Consider the following 22,111-nt stretch of genomic DNA (forward strand, 5'->3'; position numbering starts at 1 on the left):
CTCCACGGGGGGGAGGTATCGTGGCATGGCAAGTTAAGCTACTTTTTGTATACCTACGTTCTATATCAGAGTGTTGGCTCAAGTCCTGGCTGCTCTACTTCTGATCTCTCACTTCCTATTGATGCATCCTGGGAGAAAGCATACGATAGCTCAACTGCTTGGGCCCCTGTGCCCACATGCCACATGGAAAAGCCAGATGGAGCTCCTGATTCCCGACTTTAGCCTGACCCAGCATGGCTAATGTAGAAATTAGAGGAATGAACCAGTAGATGAACTTCTCTCTTTCTCTCTCTTTCTCCCTGCCTTTCAAGTAGATGAAAGTAAACAAACATTAATAACAAAACGTAACAAAAAAAACTGCCCACATTCTCAATATCTGTTAAACCTTAACTGAAAACCCTGAGAGGGGCCTGACACAGTAGCCTAATGACTGAAGTCCTTGTCTTGCATGGACCAGGATCCCATATGGGCACCAGTTCTAATTCTAGCTGTTCTACTTCTCATCTAGCTCCCTGCTTGTGGCCTGAAAAAGCAGTAGAGGATGGTCCAAAGCCTTGGGACCCTGCACTTGTGTGGGAGACCCAGAAGCTCCTGGCACCTGGCTTTGGATCAGCTCAGCTCTGGCCAGTGCAGCCACTTAGAGAATAGAACAGGTGGAAGATCTTTCTCTGTGCTTCTCCTCCTCTCTATAAATCTGATTTTCCAATTAAAAAAAAATAAATCTTTGGGGAAAAAAAAAAACAAAACCTTAGAGATTGATTGTCAAGGCACCCTGCCTCTTGCTTACCGTCCTAACCAGTCAAGAAACCACAAGTTCTTGTCCTTACAGGCTGTTCTCTTAACCTAAAGCTGCCTTTTTCATGGTGTCCCACCCAGAATTCCGATATAGCCCATATAGGTTCACTGAAAGCAACTTAGGCTTTTTCTTCAAGTATCTTGTTCAAAATACATTGGGTTTTAGATCTGATGGACATTTTCCCAGCTGCCACCTAGCCTTTCTGATAGTGCCTCAGGAATCTTGTCCAGGCCCAATTGTTTCTTTGTGGCTAGCATTTGTAATGGCCCAATAAGTCCTTTTATTTCAGTGATCTACCCGGAGGTTTTTTTTTTTAAGATTTTAAAAATTTGTTTTTCGGGCCCAGTGCCGTGGCCTAGTGGCTAAAGTCCTCGCCTTGAATGTGCCAGGATCCCATATGGGTGCCGGTTCTAACCTGGCAGCTCCACTTCCCATCCAGCTCCCTGCTTGTGGCCTGGGAAAGCAGTCGAGGATGGACCAAAGCCTTGGGACCCTGCACCCACGTGGGAGACCCAGAGGAGGTTCCTGGTTCCTGGCTTTGGATTGGCACAGCACAGGCCGTTGTGCTCACTTGGCGAGTGAATCATCGGAAGGAAGATCTTTCTCTCTGTCTCTCCTCCTCTTTGTATATCCGACTTTGTAATAAAAATGTAAATAAATCTTTAAAACTGGAAAAATAAAATTTGTTTTTCTTGGAAGGTCATATTTACAAAGAAGAGAGAAAGATCTTTCATCCACTGGTTCACTCTTCAAGTCGCTGCAATGGCTGGAGACTGAGCCTATCCGAAGCCAGGAGGTAGGAGCTTCTTCTGGGTCTCTCATGTAGGCACAGGGTCCCGAGGCTTTGGACTGTTCTCTGCTGCCCTCCCAGGCCACATGCAGGGAGCTGGAAGGGAATTGGAGCAGCTGAGATCAGAAGTAGTGCCCATATGGGATCCTGGTGTAAGATGAGGACTTTAGCCAATAGACTACCATGCCAGGCTGTTTCCAGAGTTTTATAAGAGCAAAGTATGAGTTTACAGACACCTTCTAGCATCGGCAAGTGAACGAACCATGGTTCTCGTCAGCTATATGGCATAGACTTGTGTAAGTGGAGATTCATATATACACAGTTTAAATAAACCATTTCTGTATGGACGATATCTGGTTGTTTTGCTGTTTTTCTTTTGAGTTCAGATTTAAACCAGTAAGGGAGACCACCAAGGAAGGATGTATGTATGAGCTTCCAGGAATGGTAGGTGGAGCAGGCCAGCCTCTCCCTGTAGCCTGCCAAGCCCTAGGAAGTGCTCAGCCAAGCTGACTCCCTGCAAGCTCCACTGGTACACTGGGTTGACCTTCCTCCCTCCTCTCTCCCGCCCACCCAAAGATCCCTTGAGCAGTCAAGACCTTTCTATTTACTTTGGCTCCATTAAGCTGGGGTTGGGGGTGTGAATGATACAGACATTCCTTGCTAAGTGCTTGAATTAGACTAATAGGTCATCTGTGCTTTTCTCTGAAGAGGGTCCAAATCCCTGGTAAACAACCAGGCTACTCTCACAGCCCAGGGACCGGAGCCAAGACCTGAGGTGGGAGGCACAATGACTGGGCTGAAGCTCTTAATGGTGTTATGGCTGGCTGAAGATGGTTAACGCCACAGACTAGCTTCTGGGATGAAAAGGTGGTTAGAGCTGCAGCAGCAACGGTAAATGAATGCCAAATTACAGTCTGGGCTTAGAGGTCTGTCTTTTAAACAATGGTCTCCAAACTTATTCATTCATTCATTCAGCCGGTCAACCTTTAACAATCATGTTCTCTGGCCCAGGATTTAGATTTTTTTTTTTTACAGAAAAAAAAAAATCTGTTCCTGCCCATCCATGAGCTACCATTTCAGTGAGGTAGCAGCCCAGGGATCTGGAAACCAGACAACTGGGAATCTTCCATAACAATGGTTTATTTTATTTATTTATTTTAGTTGCTTAAGCTTTTTTATTTTTAAAGATTTATTTATCTATTTGAAATATTCTGGCTGATTTTAACATTTAGCTCTTTGACCTTGGGAAGCATTGTCTATCTTTCCGAGCCACTGTTTGTTCATCCATGCTGGTGGTGTCCACGGAGCACATAAATAGGTTGCAGTTTTTGCTTTGCTATTTTCTTCTTAACAAATACAACATTATAGCCACAAGGAAACTTAATTTAATTTCAGCCAAATGTCTAATTGGCAACATCAAATACTGCATCAATTTTAATACTTTCACTTAGCAATTTTTTAGATTTAAATTTCTAGTTCATTTATTTACTTACTTAGTATCTGACAGACAATCAGAAAGATCTTCCATCCACTGATTTATTCCCCTAGGCGAGTGCAGGGATGGGCTGAGTTGAAATCAGGAACCTAGGGCTTGGCGTGGTAGCCTAGTGGCTAACGTCCTCGCTTTGAATGCACCGGGGTCCCATCTGGGTGTTAGTTTGTGGCCCGGATGCTCCACTTACGTTCTAGCTCCCTGCTTTTGGCCTGGGAAAGCATCTACAGCCAAAACCTTGGGACTCTGCACTCATGCTGGAGACCTGGAAGAAGCTCTTGGCTCTTGGCTTTGGATTGGCTCAGCTCCTGCCATTGTGGCCGCTTGGGGAGTGAACCAGTGGATGGAGAATCTTCTGTTTCTCTTATTCTCTATAGGTCTGACTTTCGAACAATGATTCACTCCCTAAGCAACTGCAACAGCTGAAGCTGAGCTGATCCAAAGCCAGGGGCCCGGAGTCTGTTACGGGTCTCCCACGCAGGTGCAAAGTCCCAAGACTTTGGGCTGTCCTTGACTGCTTTCCCAGGCCACAAGCAGGGAGCTGGATGGGAAGTAGGGTTGCTGGGATTAGAACCAGCGTCCACATGGGATCCTGGAGCATGCAATGCAAGAACTTTAGCCACTAGGCTACAGCATTGGGCCCAAAAATAAATAAATCTTTTAAAAAATCATTTGAAATCAGGAACCTAGAACATTTTTGGTTTGTTTTGTTTATTTATTCATTTTCTTCTTTTTTTCTTTCCCCAAAGATTTATTTAGTTTTATTTGAATGGCAGATTTACAGAGAAAAGAGAGAGGAAAGATCTTCCATCTGCTGGCTCGCTCCCTAAGTGGCCACAACGGCTGGAATTGAGCTGATCTGAAGCCGAGAGCTAGAAATTTCTTCCAGATCACGCACATGGTTGCAGTGTCTCAAATCTGCATCCATAAGGGATCCTAGCAGTTGCAGGGTAAGGATTTAGCCACTGAGTCATTGCACTAGACCCACAGTAATTTTAAAACAGCTCAAGTGTTTTGTGGACTGGAACACTTAGCATGGTGCCTGGAACAGAACGAATTCTCTTTTGACAGCTGTCATTACTATTATTACGTATTCTACTCTCTGCCTTAGAAGAGCGGTAAGATGATGGTGTTAACACTTCTTCAGTTGTGTTCAGCATTCTGGGTGGAGATGTCTTTAGCAAGCAGGGGGGACTTGCTGTTCAAGGTTGGAATGATAAGATGGAGCTTGGCGTGATGCCTCAGTGTAAATCCTCACCTTGCAATTGCCAGGATCCCGTATGGACAGCAGATTGTGTCCCAGCTGCTCTGTTTCCCATCCTGTTCCCTACTTGTGGTCTGGAAGAGCAGCAAAAGATGGTCCAAATCCTTGGGATCCTGCACCTGTGTGGGAGATCCAGAAGAAGCTCCTGGCTCCTGACTTTGCATCAGCTCAGCTCTGGCAATTGTGGCTACATAGGGAGTGAGCCAGTAGATCAAAGTTTTCTCTCTCTTTCTCTCTCTGTGAATCAGCCTTTCCAATAAAAATGAATAAATATTTTCTAAAATGGAAGCCAGAGCTCTGAGTTTATAATACAGGTTCTGAGGACCTTGAGCAGTTCATTGCATGAAAATAGATAAAGTTCATATCTTAGTCAATACTCTTTTGAGTAAGAGGAATAGAAACATAAATGGGGTAGTGTAGGGGACAGAGTAGGCATTTTGTGTAGGAGTTAGCTCATCACTTGGAACAGTTGCCCAGCATCAGAGTGCCTGGTTGAAAGGATGGCTAATCTGCCTCCAGTCTAATTTGCTGCCAATGATTTATTCATTTTTATTGCAAAGTCAGATATATACAGAGAGAATGAGAAACAGAGAGGAAGAGCTTGCATCCGTTGATTCACTCCCCAAGTGACCGCAATGGCCAGTGCTGTGTCAATCTGAAGCCAGGAGCCCAGATCCTCTTCTGGGTCTACCATGGGTCTACCATGCAGGTGCAGGATCCCAAGGCTTTGGGCTGTCCTCAGCTGCTTTCCCAGGCTATAGGCAGGGAGCTGGATGGGAAGTGGAGCTGCCGGGATAAAAACCTGTGCTCATATGGGATCCTGGTGCATTCAAGGTGAGGATGTTAGCTACTAGGCCACTGCAGCAGGCCCTGGGTTGAGTTCTAATTACCTAATTTGAGCATGGCCTATCTCTGGCTTTTGCAGATGTTTGGAGAGTGAAAAAGCTATTAGATCCCCCCTTCCCTTATCTCTCTGTTTTTCAAATAAAAGGGAAATAGAAACAACAATAATAAGTATTGGAATTAGTGAAAAGGGAGTGTCATGCAACCCAATTCAAGGAAGTTCAGCCAGCCCTTGGGAAAGTGAGAAGCTGTTCTTGGGTCTTACCCCGTGAATACCTGGACACCCTGGCCCATCTACTAGACTCTGTCTGCACACCTCCTGTCTTTGCATGACCTTTGATTCCAGGGTCTGCAGCTACCAAATCTTACCCCCATCCAAATTCCAAAATTCACAGAGAAGGAAAATCTGATGATTTGGGATGAGGCTTTTCTGGGTGAGAGGGTCCATCTCAGGCGTATTAGCTGGTTAAAGGAAACAGAGGGATATACACCAGTAAAGTAATTCTAGGACTCCAGACACATTAATGGAGAACAGTTTTTAGAGAAGACAGTGTGGTTCAGGAGGACCTCAAAAAGTGTGGCCTTATGTTGTCAGGGAATTTGAGTACCTAACCATCACCTGGGGTGTGATTTGGTTTCTTTTGTGGCTTATTCCCTAGTCTAGGAGCGTCTTCTCTGGGTCTCCTTCTTAGAGGGCTATGGCACCGCAGGCCCAGTGCTGCAGCTCTGCCATGTCTCAGAGCCACCCTGGGAGCAGATGTTACTGGAAGTGGTTCATCACTGCCAAAGGGGACTTTGCTACTGGGAGCATGCTTATTTGGCTTGTAAGGCAGGCAGCTGAAGAGCCAGGCAAACGCACAGGACCAGAATATGCCACCCCACACCTGCCTCTCTGTTAGGATTGCCTAGAGCTGAAGGCAATTGGGAAGCCACCAAGGCAAGAAGAGTTCTCTCTCCAAATTTCCCTCAGAGAAAGATGCTTTCCCTGAACCACAGTGCGAAAAGTGACTTAGCATCAAAAACAGGGAATTGAGAACAAAGTGAGTTTTCCTAAACAGATTTTATGTAAATAGCAATTGATTTTTACTAGTTCACTCATATATTTCTTAGTCACGTTCTCAAGTATTTTCTCAAGTATTGTCTCTTGAAGTCCAAATCCTTTTTCTTAAGACCCCAGATTTGCTCCTTTGCATTTTATTTCTTTTCTGTGAGCTCCCATGCATTTATATGTAGTAGAAGTGCTATGCCTTTTTCCCTATTGCGCTGTCATCTGTTTGATTCATGGGCCTCCAGGCCCTGAACATAAGAGGGTGAAGGAAAAGCTTGTTTCCTCCTTTGCAGAAGAATTATTACTTCCCTGGCTGATAACCTACCACCTTTCCCTCTGGAGCCCCTCTGCCCAACAGTGATGAGCTTTTGCTTTCTTTCCTCTCATGGAATCTGTGGTTCTTAGAAATTTCAGTCACTTTTCAGTGTTTCTATTCTCTGGAGGCGTTCTTTCCACATCTGAAGCCTGAGAGATTTGATTCAGAAACTTCCTCCTTGAAATACTTAGCTGGCCAAAGCCTTATCTGAGAGCCTGTGGATGGATAAGTAAGTGTGTGTGTGTGTGTGTGTGTGTGTGTGTGTGTGTGTATGTGTGGGTGTGTAACAAAGACAGAGACAATAATGAGAGATTGTGTTTATTGAGCTGAATGTGTACCAGGCACTGTTAATAGCTTAATGAGCATATCTCATTTAATTTTCATAACTCTTCTATGTCACTTTTTCTGATTTTACAAGGAGGTTTAGCAAGGCCAACCAATTGTCCAAGGTTATAGGGCTAACTAGTGCCTGATCTAGGAATCCAATCTCAGTCTTCCTGATTGTCCGGCAGAATTTGACTCATGTCACATTTGTCTCATAATTGGGGTAAGATCTCATGGTGCAACAAGAGGCCAGGATGGGTGTGGGGAGGATTGTGAAGTCAGAGAGCTCTTTCAGGCTATGGGGATGGTTTCCTGTAACAGAAGCTGTTTTGGGTCAAGCCTTCAAGAATGAGGAGGATTTTAATAGGCAGAAACAGGAAAAGGGCACCCCCAGAGATCAGAATAAGCAAACCCCAAGAAAGAAAAGCACAGGGTGTGTTGGGGGAAGACAATGAGTTTGTTGTGACTGGAGTTCTGGAGCATATTTGCTCCCAGGTCATCCTGTCAATCATTTCCCCACGACACTGTGCTAGGGGAAAGAGAGCCCCTGCAGACACATCCAGCTGCAGGACTGCAGGTCTGTAAGCCTGGCCCCATGAGCAGACAGCGGTCCTGGGGAGCCAGTGTGCAGAACTCCATACTGGCATGCTTGGTGTCTCTGGCTGTGGGGCACTCTATAGCCTCTCAGCGCTTGGGTGATACCCCAGGGCAGAGGTCATTATGTGTGCGTGAGAGGATGAAGGAAGCCTGTGTTTGGCTTAGGAACTGTGACAAGCAGCCTGCGAGAGCCCCCTCCCCCGAGAAGGGGGCCTGCAAATAGTCTAGTGCTGGCTCCGCCCCGTGGTTGCTGCGCGTGGCTGAAGTGGTAGAACGTTTGCCTTCCGTGAACTTTGGTTGTCTTTGGTTCTCTAAGCACCTGCTGCGGGCTGGGGAAGGCAGGCCGTGGGCTGGCAGAGAAAAATACGGGTTTTGTGGAAGAGACAACTTGACAAGTGTGACTTGTGCTTGGTGAAGTATCTCTATAATATATCCATGTTAGAGCTGAACTGCCTCATGGTTTTTTGTATCTGTGTGGTACCAATCTGGGAAAAACAATTATGAGTGCACAGTTTTTTCAGAAGTATATTCAACAGGTTGTAATTTATTTTATTTATATATATTTACTTTATTTATATTAATTTATTTTATTAAATTTTATTTTTATTAACTGTTAAATATAATATTTTCTTAAATATTTGTTTTTATTGGAAAGGCCAGAGCTGAGCTGATTCAAAGCCAGGAGCTTCTTCCAGGTCTCCCGTAGGGATACAGAGTCCCAAGGACTTTGGCCATTCTCTGGTGCTTTCCTAGGCCATAAACAGAGTTGGATGGGAAGTGGGACAGCCAGGACACAAACCAGTGTCCATTTGGGATGCTGGCACCTGGAAGTGGAGGATTAACCAGTTGAGCTAACATGCCAGTCTTAATTTATGTGTTATTTGAAAGAAAAAGTCAGGGCCCAGCACGTTGGTTCAACTGGCTAATCCTCCACCTCTAAGCACTGGTCACCCACATGGATCCTGGTTTGTTTCCTGCTGCTCCACTTAGGATCCAGCTCCCTGCTTGTGGTCTGGGAGAGCAGTGGAGGATGACGCAAGGAATTACACCCCTGTGAGAAACCTGGCATAAACTCCCTGCTTCTGCCTTCAAATCGGTTCTTCTCTCTGCAAAATCTGCCTTTGCAATAAAAATAAACAACTCTTAAAAAAAAAATGGAAGCCATCTTCCATCTGCTGGCTCATTCCCTAAATGCTCATAACAGCTGAGGCTGGGTCAGGCCAAAGCCAGAATCCAGAAATCAATTCAGTCTTCCCATGTGGGTGAAAGGGGCCCAAGTACTTGAGCCATTACCCGCTGCCTGTAAGGTGTTACAGCAAGATTTAAAACCTCTGTGTTCATCTGTCTCTTGGTATTGTATGCACAAAGCAACAACCCCAGACCAATGGCTCTCTTCCCCTCCAGATTCTCCCAAAAGAGACTCAGGCCATGAAAAAAAAATGTTTTATGTTAATATAATATAAAGCATATGTTAATACTTTAATTCACTTATACAGTCAAATTTAAACTTCTTCACAGAGTTGTGAAGGCCAGCATTTAGGTATTATTTCTGTTTTGCAGATGGAGAAGCAGGTGTCCAGAGGTTAAATGTTGCCCCAAGTCACAAAGCTGATCCCTGACAAGTGGGTGTGCAGCAGATTCCATGCTTGCTGTGAAAACACAAGTGAGATGTCTGAGGAGGAGGCAGGTAACAGCTTGGGAGGACCATAGTTATTAGGGAGGAGGGAGCACAAAGGATAGAGAAGCTGAGCAGGCAGAGACAGTGTGGCTCAGTGTCTCCCAGGCCCGAGGAGAGAGCCTGGGCGATGGTGGAATGTCAAGGGTGAGCCTGGCCTTAGGAGACTTGTTGGCAGCCTCCCAGCTTTGCCCCAGGCAGATCTGCTTGTATCCTTCAGACAGCCATAAAGCCTCCAGTGTCTTCTGAAGGAGACCGTCTGACTCAGATTGACTCCTCGCCATCGGCAAGAAAGGGAGATCTGTGATGAACGGGGCCCAGAAATGAATTCCCACGTCAAAGGCACTCAGTTCCCCAGGAATTACACGCTGCTGATATCTTAGGGAATGCTGACCACATGATGTCGTCTGGTAGGTCCAAGGCAAAGTAGCTATATAGCTCCACCGGGGGATGAGTCTGCGAAATCACACATCAGCTGGTGCATTCAGGCGTGTTGATTGATCTTACTGAATCTGGAAACAGATGGGCCCTGTGGCTACAGGGTGCCCCATGGAATCTTTCTGGGAGCAAGTGAAAAGGTGACTGTCCGAGAATGTATTGGTCCTTAGGCAGTTCACTTGGTTTTGGGTAGTAAGGACTTGTCCAGGTTTTTCCCACTGTGAACTCTAAGGAACTTAGGTGGGAAGGCAGCTCCCAACAAGTTGGAAAGAGACAGTCCATAGATCGTGGGCAGGGTGTCTCTTTGCCATGCCAGAACAATGCCCTCATCCCCTCCCAGCCGCAGCTTCTTCACATTCCAGTGCCGTCTCAGAGCCAGGGGGTTAGCTCAGAGACAAGGACACCTGCATTGCATGCCTTGCTCCGGCTGCCTTCTCCATCTTCCTACTAATGCAGATTCTGGGCTCAAGTGATTAGGTCTCTGTCATCCACACGGGAGCCGTGGGTTGAGTGCTTCCCTGCTTCTGCCTTAGCTTAGCCCCAACCTGGTAGGCCCTTGGGGTGTCATGAACCCAGAATGGTAGCTTTCTGTTTGTGTTTGTGCATCCGAACAACAACAACAACAAAAAAGTAAGTTTTCGAGTGTTTATAATCTCCGGGCTCCTCTCCACATCTATTGCTTTTGGGAAGCCTTAATTATATAAACCTGCCCAGAGGTTATTAGCACAAACCTGCAGCCTAGCCAGCTCCTTGGGAAAGCTGGCACCGGGCTGCGTGGTGGTTGGCCACTGCAAATGCCTCTCACTTCTCCCAGCCTCAATTTCCCCTCATCCCCCGAAGTGCTTTGCCAGGAGACAACTTATATAAGGGCCAGTGTTTGTTGAGTTGATGTGGATGGTGGGAGTGGAGAGTGTGTCTGTCGCGGGGAGGGGGGAGGGCGGTACTCCAAATCCCAGCACTGTCCGGGCATCGCCCAGGCTGCCCTGGACCAAGTGAGAGCGGCGCAGGCGGGGTCGCGGTGGGAAGCCGCAGGGAGGCCGCCGGAGGAGGCGCACAGCCTAATGCAGTTGTCAGTTAATTAGGGGAGAAGGTTATGTCATTAACGGCGCAATCAATACAAACGGAATTAAGAGGCTCTGGCAGCGCCGCCGCCACGCTCTCTGGAGCGGGCCGCCGACCCTGGCGAGCAGAGATTCGATTCGCATTAGCTGACCCCCGGCGGCCACGGCGAATGGAACGCGGAGATCACGCGGGCCCTGTTGGGAAGATCGGCGGCTTGCGAGGCCTGAGCAGGACAGCTCTCCACCGCGGTTCCACTCCGACCTGTTCGACCCCAGGCTTCAGGTCCAGCTGCAGTCACAGAGGTGCGGCCCAGACCTGCCCAGACGAAGCCGGGTCTCCGTGTAACTGGCTCATAGAGCCTGCTTCTCCGTGGTACCTGTCGCAGTGCCTCAAGTGTGAACTGTCTGCCTTTGCACTCCTAGCCTTTGTGCCCGGACAGATCGGAACTCTGTTGGCCAGCATTCTCCGTAGCTGGAAAGAAGCGAACCTGCCCAGGCTTGTGCTGCTGATCTCCTTGGGCCCCCCACCCACTTCAAGGCTCTTTCCTTGAACAAACCACTTAATCTGTCTGAATCTTCAATTTCCCGTCTAGGTGCCAGGAACTATGCTTAGATTTTTACTTGTGTTTGCTCATTCGATGTTCCCAACAGCCTCGTGGGATGGAAGCCATTTTGTAAAGAAAGCCCTTGAGACCTTAAGAACTGGTCTCCTTCGTTTGCCATCGGATCCACTGCTCCCCTTTGACACTCACCCAGGCCACACGAGCCCCTGCACCACCCCCGCACCCCAGGTATGAGCTGGGTATGGCCGATGGGATACACTGGTACAAGGCTGAAGGAGAGGGTGCCCTCCTTGGTGGAAGCCACTGCCTCCACCCAAGCAGTCAAGGGATTACATTTCATCTAATCTTGAAAATGAGGTCATTTTCCCAGTTACTATGAGACTGGTGAGCTGAATCCCAGATCTCTGCCACCACAAAAGTCCACTTGAAGCTTCTCATAGAAGATGGCAGCAGGGCAAGGTGGTGGGAGAGTAGAGTAACAACTGTACCATTTGCCCAGGGAACTCTTCTCAGATTCCTCCTGCAAGAAACATGAGATTTAAAGATAATGACCCATGGGGCCTGGTACAGTAGCCTAGTAGCTAAAGTCCTTGCCTTGCACTCACTAGGATCCCATATGGGCACTGTTTCATATCCTGGTTGCTCCACTTCCCTTCTAACTTCCTGCTTATGCCCTGGGAAAGCAGTCAAGGATGGCCTGAAACCTTTGGGAGACCCAGAAGAAGGCTCCAGCTGTTGTGGTCACTTAGAGAATAAACCAGCAGATGAAAAATTTTTCTCTCTGTTTCTCCTTCTTTCTGTAAATCTGACTTTCCAATGAAAAATAAATAAATCTTAAAAAAAAAAAAGATAATGGCCCCACCTATAAAATTTACTCTTGACTTGTTATTATGTTCCAAAAATTTCATCTTACCTAGTTAAAATATTATTTTTACTTATCCAAGAATATGAAGATAATTATAATATCTACTTGGTAAATTTTTTGTGAAGATTGTAAAAGATTAAGATTACTTATGGCAGATCTTTGATGATTGTTCCTTCCCCAACTCCTTTAGTATATATTAAACATTGGATTATAATATTATATGTAAATATGAACATGTATTTAACATTGAGTTATAGGGGTTTTTTTTCCTTTATCTGAACGGCAGAGGACCTGTGACAGGGATCTTCCATTTGCTGGTTCACTCCCCAAATGCCTACAACAGCAGGAGGTTGAGTCTGACTGAAGCCCAGTGGCTGGAACTCCGTTGGGGTCTCCCACATGGGTAGTGTTAGGGAAAGTAATGAGAGAGAGACAGAAGACCGAGACCTTATGGACTGGAAACCACACTTTATTGGCAAAGCAAAGGGGCTCCCGGTAGACTCAAAGAGGCTGGCTGCAAGCAGTGGTTATATATGTGGGTTTTGTAACAGTTTTTGTTTTTTTAGGATTCAGGGAATGGATTTGGGCAAGGGCAGGGGAGCAGGCTATCTTCTGAGAATGGCGGGGGTGTTGCCCTTGAGATGCTAGTGGTCAGTCTAATGGAGACATCCATTCCACCGAGGAGGTGCAGGTGTTCTGCAGGTGGGAGGGCACATGTTCTGGAGTTGGAGGGAGTCCAACAAGTGGCAGGGACTCTACTGCTTAAGGTGCTTTATGCTGCCCTCTAGCATGCACACTCTGCAGGATGGAAAGTAAGCCAAGACTCGAATACAGGCCCTCTGATAAGGAATGTATGCCCCTCTAGCAGCGTCCTAATCCCAGAGCCAGGTGCCTCTGCTCAGAATGCCTTTAAAACTCCAAGAATTTTTAGTGCCTTCAGCCTTCTGAGCCTAACAGTCCTGGAATGTAGACGGAGGACTATAGCTCTGTCATTCCTTCCCTAGAATTCTCCTTACCACACCGAAGTTTCAATTTGTGCCTTGGATAAGTAGGCACGAAACTGTAATCAGATGGCAGCTACAATGCACAGAGGATGCATGCAGTGAATGTTAGCTCTGACTAAAGGTTTCCAAATGAACTGGACCGTCCCCAGAGGCTCAGCTGGCAATGGACGAGAGTGTGAGGTGCTTTTGACACACACATTTCTGGCCTGATTTCAGTGAAGATGTCTACTCAACACTCCCGAGGGTAATTTTCTCCTGATTGATTTGTAACTTTCAATCTTAATGGAAAGAAAATCAAGTATAAAGGAGGTAGTTTTCCCCATGAACTAGAAATTCTTGTAGTGAGCTTCTATCGGAACTTGATGGGTACTGTCTTATTATTTGCAAACGGGCTACAGAGACCAAAGTTTGCTGGGGGAGGTTACACAGGTTGGAGTGGGGGTTGAGTAGAACTTAAGAAAGCACACACAATCTTCAATGGTTTGGGACAAACAGGAGACTGGAGATGTCTGTGAAGGTGCAGAAACTGCTTCTGAAAACAGAACAACTACAGACAGCAGATCAAATCTTTACCCACTGAGTCAAGCGCACACCTTTGTGGCTGCACAAGGCACCTCATTTGAATCTGCCCTATTTCACATGTTACTGGGGACTCAGATAAGTAATTGAAGTAAATGCAGCTTAAGGGAATTTATAGACCTTACACATATATTGGAGGCTATGGTTTTAAGCTAACCCAGAAGCTGAAAATTGCTTTTAACCACAATAACAGAAACTTCCTACCTAGTGGTTAAGAACACATGACTTGGGGCCTGGACCTGTGGCACAGCAAACTAAGCTGTCACCCGAGGAGATGCCAACATTCCCAATAGGAGTTCCAGTTGGAGTCCCAGCTGCTCTACTTCCTGCCCAGCTCCCTGCTGATGCCCCTGGGAAAGCAGTAGAAGATGGTTTGAGTACTTAGGCATCTGCCCCACCCTACCATGTAGGAGACTTAGATGGAGTTCCAAGTTCCTTGCTTCAGCCTAGCCATTGTGTCATTTTGGGGAGTGAATCGGTGGACGGAAGATGTATTTCTCTCTTGTCTCTTTATCTCTGTGTAACTCTGTATTTCAAATAAATAAATGAATCCTTAAGAAAAAAAAAAAGCACAAGATTTGGAGCATACAGACCCCAATTTCAAATCCCAGCTCTCTGCTGGTCAAAAGCCACCAAGGAAACATTTGTGGATATGTTTATTCTGAGAGTTAGCTTTCTAGGGCTGTCCTCCCAAGCCCATGAAGTCACACTTGCATCTCCTCACCTTGAACCATTTCTACTGGAACTACTCCCTCCAAGTGTGTTAAGTAAAACCAAGCAGAAAGCTCTGGACATCTCAGCCACAACCAGCACAGTAACTTCAAATCCACTCAACGACAACTATACAATTAAAATGTATGATAACAATTGCTGTTTAGGCCTGGAGACTTTAAAAAGAAGCTTGAAGTTATTTAGCTAATTCACCTTCAGACTAATTTAGTAAGTAATAATAATTGTCATGCATTGATTATTACAGATCAGGGAATTAGCTAAGCACTCTTTCACACGTGCCACTTCTTTCCTCAACCCTGTGAGATAAGAGTTGGTATGATTTCAATTTCACAGGTAAAGAACCAGGCTCAGAGAATAAGCTTGTCTATAAACGTATCATATTGTCTATAAACGTATTAGGAATGGAGCCGACCTCAAACCTGAGTTGGCCTGATCTCCAAATCTACTTTCTTCTGGCTACCAAGAGATTCCTGGGCAGCAAACAAACAAGAAAACTCAAGGAGAATTAGATCCTGCTCTTGTCTGATTCACTGTCATTGCAAAGGACATATAAGCCCTTGCTGATTTTGCCTCCACTTTTCAAGTCAAGATGAAAAAACATGGTGACGGACAAGTATGAAGTGTTCGGTAAACATGAGGCGCTATGATCAACCTTGAATTGTCTGTTTCTGTCTAGAGAGGGAAATGGATCCCCAGTACACTGGTGACTGTGGGTACTTAGACGTGTTTTTCCTTAAATTTATTTTAAAGATTTATTTATTGGAAGGGCAGATTTACAGAAAGAAAGAGATACAGAAAGAAAGATCTTCCATCTACTGGTTCACTCCTCAAGTGGCCGCAATGGCAAGAACTAAGCCCATCTGAAGCCAGGAGCCAGGAACTTCTTCCAGGTCTCCCATGTGGATGCAGGGTCCCAAGATTTTGGGCCATCCTTGAATGCTTTCCCAGGCCACAGGCAGGGAACTGGATGGGAAGTGGAGCAGCTGGAGCATGATCATATGCCCATATGGGATCCCAGCACATTCAAGGTGAGGACTTCAGCTGCTAGGCCACTGCAGCGGGCCCTGGGTTGAGTTCTAATTACCTAACTTGAGCATGGCCTAGCTCTGGCTTTTGCAGGTATTTGGAGAGTGAAAAAGCTATTAGATCTTCCCTTCCCTTTAGCCCGCTAGGCTGCTGCGCTGGGCCTCCCTAGATGTATTCTTGCATTTACAAGCCCAGCAAGGTAACAGCCAAGAAAGCCAAGTTAATCTGGAAAAAAAAATGAGAAGGAAGAGGGTGGGGAGTCTGGGGCTGGGCAAGGGGGAGAGGAACAGAGCAAGCAGTTGGCAGAGTGCCAGAATCCACTTTGCCTTTGGTGTGGCTGCCCCTGGGAGGTAGGGGGTGGGGGCGTGATGGCCCCTCTACTCCTGATTGGTCAGTTGATCTTGCTTTCTCCTTTATTTCCTCCCTTTTGGGGTGATGGGGAGGCTGAAGCCTGTGGTTACATAAAGCTTCCTGGAATTCTCTTAGGAAGGGAGGAAGTGTGTGAGGTCTTGGCAAACAAAGATACAGGGGGTGAAGCATAGAATGAGAGTGGTCATGGACCGGGCAGTCAGCACCACTGTGAGGCTGGAAGGTCCGGGAACCAGGCAGATTTAGGTGTAAATCCTCACTTACTTCAGTTTTTGAAGTTTTTTTTTTTAATTTTATTTATTTATTACTTGTTTAAAGATTTATTTTATATTTATTGCAGTGAGATATACAGAGAGGAGGAGGGATAGAGGGAAAGATCCTCTGTCCGTTGATTCACTCCCTGAGTGACTGCAACAGCTGGAGCTACACTGATCCAAAGCCAGAAGCCAGGAACTTCCTCTGGGTCTCTCACATGAGTGCAGGGTCCCAAGGCTTTGGGCTGTCCTTGACTGCTTTCCCAGGCTACAAGCAGGGAGCTGGTTGGGAAGTAGAGCTGCAGGGATTAGAACCAGCACCCATATGGGATCCTGGCACGTTCAAGATGAGGACTTTAGCTGCTAGGCCACCACATTGGGCCCTATTTTATTTATTTTAAGGGTACATAGGCAAAGACAAGCAAAGAGAGAGAGAGAGAGAGAGATATCTTATATCTGTTCATTCACTCCCTAAATTCCCTTAACAGTCATGGTTGGCCAGGCCCCAGAATCCGATCTAAGTCTCTTATGTGGGTAACCAAGACCCAAGTACTTGAGCGACTACCTGTTGACTCATTAACAGGAAGCTAGCATTGGGAGCAGATCTGAGATTTGAACTCAGGTATTCCAATACAGAATATCACACCCTAAGTGACATTTAGCCACTGCACCAATGTCTTCTCCCCATCTATCACACCCTAACAGCTGCATGATTGGACAAATGATTTTACCTGCCTAAGTCTGAGTAAGGGTGATTAAGTGTACCTACTGAATAAGGGTTTTGTGAGACAAACCACTTGAATAGTTAACACAGTGCCTGATAAATTATAGCTGTTATTGTCAATAAATGTTCTCTTGACATTTCATGTCTTCTCTACCCGAATGTGTGGATTCCCTAGCCTGCTCCTTTTACTCCTGTTTCCTTACTCCTGAAAATCAGGAACAATCACTCCTTGTTACCTCCACTGTCCTCTGAACCTTCCTCAAGGAGTCAGGCTTTCTGGGACTTCTGGGTAACCCCAGGAGAGTACAAAGTGTCCCGCCATGACCTGAGGATGGTCTTTCTGTTCCACAGCCCAGAAGCCCTGATCTTAAAAGCCTTATCTGAGTCACATTCCATTATGGGATTAAATCAGTCTTTCTCTGGGGCCTTCTGGCTGCTCCCTTAGGCTGGATGCCGGCAGCTCCCGGTTATTGCCTTTGGCCCAATCTGAGGTCATCACACTTCTGTGGGCTCAAGGGACCTTTCGAAGCCAGGCCAAGGAGAGACTCTGGCAGTCATGGGTTTTGTTTCAGTCAGCAAGTACTGGCTGACTACATGAAGAGGCCACAGGCAGACACATGCTGGACTCAATCAGAGAGCCAAGAGGGGGACCTGAAACCTTGCTCAACCAGCTCTTTTCTGACACAGCACAGCACATGGAGTGGCTCCATCGGACCAGGTAACAGGGAATGTTGGAAAGCAGTAGAAACTCAAAGGGGGCAAAGGAATAGTTGTGGGATAGATTGCAGAGTAGCAGTTTCTCTGAGCCTCAGTGTTTTCCTCTTTGAGTTGGAAACATTCACATTTGCTACAGAAGATTCTTTTAAACAGAAATGGGTCATTTAGTTCAATGGTTCTAGAAGGTCCTAGATGTCCCTTGGAACATATGCTTCCCATAGGAGAGGGCCTGGTTCAAGTCCCAGCTTCTCTGCTTCTGATTCCAGCTTTTTGCTAATGGGTACCCCGGGAGGCAAGAGATAGATGATAGAACAAGTTCTTAGTGTCCTTGCTTGGGAGACTCTGGATGGAATTCCAACCTTTTCACATTGGTCTGGCCCAACCTGGGATATAGAGGGAATTTGAGGAGTGATGAGTGACACAGATGGAAATTCTTTCTGTGTCTGTCTTTCAAATATAATGAAAAGAAATAAAGCCCCAGTGTGGTGGTAGTCTAGTGGCTAAAGTCCTTGCCTTGCATGTGCTCATAATGGTGCCAGTTTATATCCCGGCTGTTACACTTCCCTTCCAGCTCTGTTTATGACCTGGGAAAGAAGTCGAGGATGGCTGAAAGCCTTGGGACCCTGTGCCTGTGTGGGAGACTTGAAGCTCCTGACTTTGGATTGTCTCAGCTCCAGGTGTTGTGGGGAGTGAATCAGCAGATGCAAGATCTTTCTGTCCTTCTCTGTAAATCTGGCTTTCCAAAAAAAATCAATAAATCTTAAAAAAAAAAAAAGAAGAAAGAAGTAAAATGAAAAAAATTAAAAAAAAAAGAAATAGAAGTCACATACTTATAAAATAAATAAATGGAAATGTACTGATTAGAATAATCAGGTTTTGAGATTAACTTGGCTTGGCCATACACCTACTTTGTTTTCTGTTAACTTCTCACAGCCTCCATTTCCTCCTATATGAAAAGAAGGAAGTTGGGGCTGGTGCTGTGACTTAGTAAGTTAAACCTCCACCTACGGTGCTGGCATTCCATGTGGGCTGCTCCACTTCCAATTCAACTCCCTACTAATATGCCTGGGAAAGCAGAGAAAAATGATCTAAGTGCTTGGATCCCTGCACCCAAAGGGAGACCCGAAACAAAGTCCAGGTTCTTGGCTTCGAACTGACCCAACTCCAGTCACTGTGGCCATCTGAGAAGTAAACCAGTGGATGGAAGATCTCTCTCGGTCTGCCTGCCTGTCTGTCTGTCTGTCTTCATCTCTCCTCTGTCTGTGACTTTCCCTTCTAGATCTATAAAGACATCTTTTTATAAATGGAGCGGATATCTCCCAGAGTTGTTAAGGGTTGGGAAAACGAGTTGTTTAAGGTCACTAGTGCTTATATGCCATGTACCCACACACCTAGTGTGGCTTAGTAAACAGAAACTGCCAATTTTCTCCTCCGGAAAGGATAGATGGGGTGGACATCTGCTGTTTACTGGCTCTAGAAGGTCCTGAAGCCACCTCTGGTATGTTACACCTGTGGAGATGGTATGTGGGATATGCCTAGCTTGGAGTGCAGAGCAGCAGGAAGGGAGAGAGTTCGGCCTCTGGCATCCGAGTGCAGCTCGGAGTAGGTAGGTGTGAGCCATGTGTCATCTAGAGGCCATTTTTGCACTTAAGAGACATAAGGGTGGATATTTGACACAAAGGTGAAGTTGATACTTGGGATGTCCACATCTCTTAAGGGAGAACTTGGTTGTAATCATGGTTGCTCTGCTTCCCTCTCCGCTTCCTGCTTCGTACACCCTGTAGGGGATAACAATGAAGGTTCGACTACTTGGGTCCCTGTCACACCTGTGGGAGATCTGGATGGAGTTTCAGACTCCAGGTTTAGGCCTGGCCCAACCTCAACCATTTTGCAGGCATTTGGGAAATGAATCATCAGAGGGAAGCTCTCTGTCTCCCAGCCTTTCAAACAAAGTGAAGATACATAAGCCTAATACAATGTAAACACCCATCTGTTTGACATGGGCCGGTAGTATGGGACCTTCTTCCCGACAGGATAAGGCTGCAGCAAAAGCAATCAGTGCAGAGGTGGGCCTAGCTTGCCTCCTCCCTCAGCCTGGTGGAACCCATGAATTGCCTGGGTGTGGGTTTGTGAGTGTCTGCAGCCTATCTGATGGGAAGCCTGCTGCAATCAGGCTCAGCCTGTTGCCCCGAAGGGGAGTTCCTGCTGGATCACTTTCTCTAGGCAGATGGAGAAGCTGAGCAACAAGGTGACATCAGCCTAATCAATTCTCCCTGTTTCCACTAGCACTCCACAGTGACCTTGGAGGTGAGACATCCTTGGGGGGAACTTTGTTGAGTAATAGAAATGAAGGATGCTGGGAAGGGAGGGTACCCAGGCTGGGCCACACAGGGTGGGAGCCCCCAACACGCAGTGCTAGCAATGAAATATCCCATTACATTCTGGGGTCATTACCTTAGGGAGATGCAATTGGACAAGCCTGCCTTTCCATTATGCAAAGAAAGGGCTTTTCAAGTGAATTTCCTTTTAAGTATGAGCTTAGATCAGTGAAGATGGGGCCATAATAGCTTTGACGGTCATCACAGCTATTAAAAATACATTTTTCCCTTGTGCTCAGTCTGCCTTGTCATCTTCATATCATTCATCCCCAGATGGCTGTGGCTCAACCGTCACCAAGTTTCTGGGAGGCAGGTTAATCATGGTCTGTATCTTCAACGGTTTGGTCATTTAAAATTTTTTATTTATTGTTATTGGGAAGGTAGATTTACAGAAAGAAGGAGAGCCAGAGAGAAAAATTTTCTGTCTGCTGGTTCACTCCCAAGTGGCCACAATGGTTGAAGCTGAGCTGATCCAAAGCCAGGAACCAAGAGCTTTCTCCCAGGTAGGTGCTGGGTCTTAAGGTTTTAGGCCATCCTCGACTGCTTTCCCGGGCCACAAGCAGGGAGCTGGATGGGAAGTGGGGCTGCCGGGATTAGAACTGGCGCCCATATGGGATCCAGGCGCGTGCAAGGCGAGGACCTTAACCACTGCGCCACCGCGCCGGGCCCTTGATTTACTAACGCCTTTCAAATTAACAAACACAAAATGTCTATGAGTAAAGATTGATTGCCTTTGTTTATCAGTCTGTTTCCATACTTGGCACCTAATAGGGGCTAAGATTAGAAGTGGTAATGTGAAAGCACAGCTCATTCCCCAAATTCCCCAAATCCCCAAAACTTCCCCAAATATCAATCACACTGGAGTTTAGGAACCTTACTGGATGCTTCTTAGGTGTGTATTTAGTAAGGTAGCAGCCAGCCCTCGCCTTGCTTTGGTCACTGGTGTCTGGTCCCACAGAGATTTCAGCATCAACAGCCTTTTCAATCAAGCTCTTTGAAGAGTTGGGGAAAGGAGGAAATGGCTCCACCTGTTGGCCAGTGCCCCTACGCGGAAGGTGAAAGCAGCAGTTTTCCGCGAAGGGCCTTGATCTGACTGCATTGCCCAGGGCAGTGGGAGAAAAATTCACTGGGGCAGCATGTAACTGAATACATTCTGTTACTGAAGCTAGTACGGGTAACTACAAGTGTGAAGTTAAGGTCTGGAGTAATGTTTAGAGTTTGAAATGGATTCCTTTTCATTTTTCTCATTAAAAAAAAATTGTGAGACAAGATACAGTTGTGTCATCTGCAGCATATTAATATATGTACATATAATGCATAGCATGTAGGTACAATTTAAAGGATGAGATTAAGGGAATCGGACACAGGACCCAGCACAATGGCTTGATGGCCTTGCTGCTTGTGGCCCAGGAGAGCAGTAGGGGATAGCCCAAAGCCTTGGGTACTGTACCCCCTATACCTGTGTAGAAGACCTGCAAGAGGCTCCTGGTTCCTGACCTCAGATCGGCTCAGCTCCAGCTACCATGGCTACTTGGGGAGTGAACCAGAAGATGAAAGAGATTTCTCTCTGTCTCTTTCCCTCTATAAATCTGTCTTTCCAATAAAAATAAATTAATCTTAAAAAAAAAAAGAGAATCAGGAGCAGTCTATGACTTGGAATGAGAGAGAACACGGCCAGTTCTTTAGAAATCCTCATGTCACAAAGTCATGAGTCAGTCCTGCTTCCTTCTTTTCCTACTGTATCTTTGATTTTTTCTCCTTTTTTTTTTTTCCGTATGTGTTCTGTTTCTTCCATTCTGGAAAAAAAATTCCTTCTTTTTCCTTTTCCAAAATTTGTCTATTTATTATTTATTTGAAAGGTGGGGCAGTGAGAAGAGAGAGAAAGATCCAGTCCCACATGGCCACAACACGCAGGGCTGGGACTGACCAACCATGGAGCCTGGTGGTAGAGGCCCAGTACTGTGTCATCTTCTGCTGCTTTGGCACATTAGCAGGGAGCTGGATCAGAATTGCAGCAGCTCAAACTAGAATCAGCACGTCCATCTGCAATGCCTGCAGATGTGCCACAGTGTCGCCCCCTTCTCTACTTCACCCTTTTCTACATTCTGTCACTTGATAGTTATAAAATCTAGAACAAAACAGCTAACTCTTAAGGACTTTGATGTCTTTTTTCCCACATCTCCTTTTCATATCTTCTTCTCACATCTCTTTTTCCATATTTTTTTCACATCTTTTCCTGTATCTTTTTTTTTTCCA

The sequence above is a fragment of the Ochotona curzoniae genome, unplaced genomic scaffold (assembly GCF_017591425.1).
Source record: "Ochotona curzoniae isolate NIBS_2020 unplaced genomic scaffold, NIBS_Ocur_1.0 contig_1, whole genome shotgun sequence".
Classification (NCBI taxonomy): domain Eukaryota; kingdom Metazoa; phylum Chordata; class Mammalia; order Lagomorpha; family Ochotonidae; genus Ochotona; species Ochotona curzoniae.